Source organism: Wasmannia auropunctata, unplaced genomic scaffold (genome assembly GCF_000956235.1).
Source record: "Wasmannia auropunctata unplaced genomic scaffold, wasmannia.A_1.0 LD336103.1, whole genome shotgun sequence".
NCBI lineage: Eukaryota > Metazoa > Arthropoda > Insecta > Hymenoptera > Formicidae > Wasmannia > Wasmannia auropunctata.
Genome location: NW_012026787.1, coordinates 1,858,279 through 1,859,930, shown reverse-complemented (window position 1 = coordinate 1,859,930; position 1,652 = coordinate 1,858,279).

Genomic DNA, 1,652 nt, shown 5'->3' with positions numbered 1-1,652 from the left:
TTATTTTATTACATTTTATTTTTGTTTCATTGCATTTTATTTTTTATTATATTTGTTTCATTCTTTATTTGTTTATTTATTTGATTTTATTTATTTTACTTATATCATTCCTTATTTTTTTATTTAATTCATTTTATGTTCTATTTCGTTTTATTTTTTATATAATTTATATATATTCATTTTATTTTATTTTAATGATTAAATGAATCGTATATCATCACTAAGACTATGAGAGAGACAAGAGAGCTGTGAGAGGAACGACAGAACCGTGAGAGCAAGAAAATTGTGACAGAGATAAGAACGCCGTGGAAGAGACGAGAAACTCGTGAGAGAGACAAGAGAGCCGTGAGAGAAGCGAAGGTACCGAGAAAGAAACAAGAAAATTGTTAGAAAGACGCGAGTCTTGAAAGAAAGGTAAAAGTCGTAAAAAAGACGAAAAAGTCGGGAGAGAGATGAGGGTTCTGAGAAAGAGATGAGAAAGCAGAGAAACAGCTCAGAAAGATGTGAGGAATACGAGAGAGCCGTGAGAAAGATAAGAAAACTGTAGAAGAGACAAGAGAGTTGTGAGAGGGGCGAGAGTACTGAAAAAGATAGAATTGTTAAAGAGTCGAGAGAGTCATGAGAGAGATGAGGGTTCTGAGGAAGAAACGAGAAAATTGTTAAAGAAACGAGAGAGCTGTAAAAGAGACGAGAAAGGCGAGAGTGAAGCGAGATCTAGAAGATACTTAATTCTTCGATGGCGACTACATAGACATTTACTTCCTCAACGGCAAAGATCTAGACAATACGTAGACACTTAGTTCCTCGACGGCGAACACGTAGACACTCACTTCCTCGACAGTGAAGGTTTAGACAACTCCTAGACATTTAGTTCCTCGATGGCAATCCCGTAGACATTTACTTCCTCGACGGCGAAAACCTGGACGACATCTAAACATTTAGTTCCTCGATGGCGAAGACTTAGACAACACCAAACACTTAGTTCCTTGACAGCGAATATTTTGACACTCTCTTCACCGACGGCGACCACGTATACATTCACTTCCTCGACGGCGAAGACTTGGACAATACCTAAACACTTAGTTCCTCGATGGCAAAGACCTAGACAACACCAAACACTTAGTTCCTTGACGGCGAACATTTTGACACTCACTTCATCGACGGCGACCACGTAGACATTCACTTCCTCGACAGCGAAGACCTAGACGATATCTAGACACTCAATTCCTCGATGGCAAACACGTAGACACTCACTTCCTCGACGATGACCACAAGAGAGTTGTGAGAGAGACGAGAAAGCAGAGTGTCTGAGATTGAAGCTCTCTCTTTACCGAACGAGAATTGAGGTTCCGGTCTCGGCTATGTAGGTGGCGCGTGCGAGGAAGAAGAAAGGAAGATGGCGAAGAAGTTTGTCACGTACACAACATCGTGCAAATAAAATCGATAAAAACAGCATACGAGTAATCATTTGTAACACAAATAAGCAGTAAATCCAACATAATTATTGGCGCCCGAACAGGGACTCGTGCAAAGTTCCGGAAAATATCGTGAGAAAAGTGCACGAGATAGACTTGTATCTCGCAGGAGTGAGGCGTCGCACGCACGCAGCATTTTCTACATTTCGTACGGTGCGTAGCAGCAAGGTTCGCACA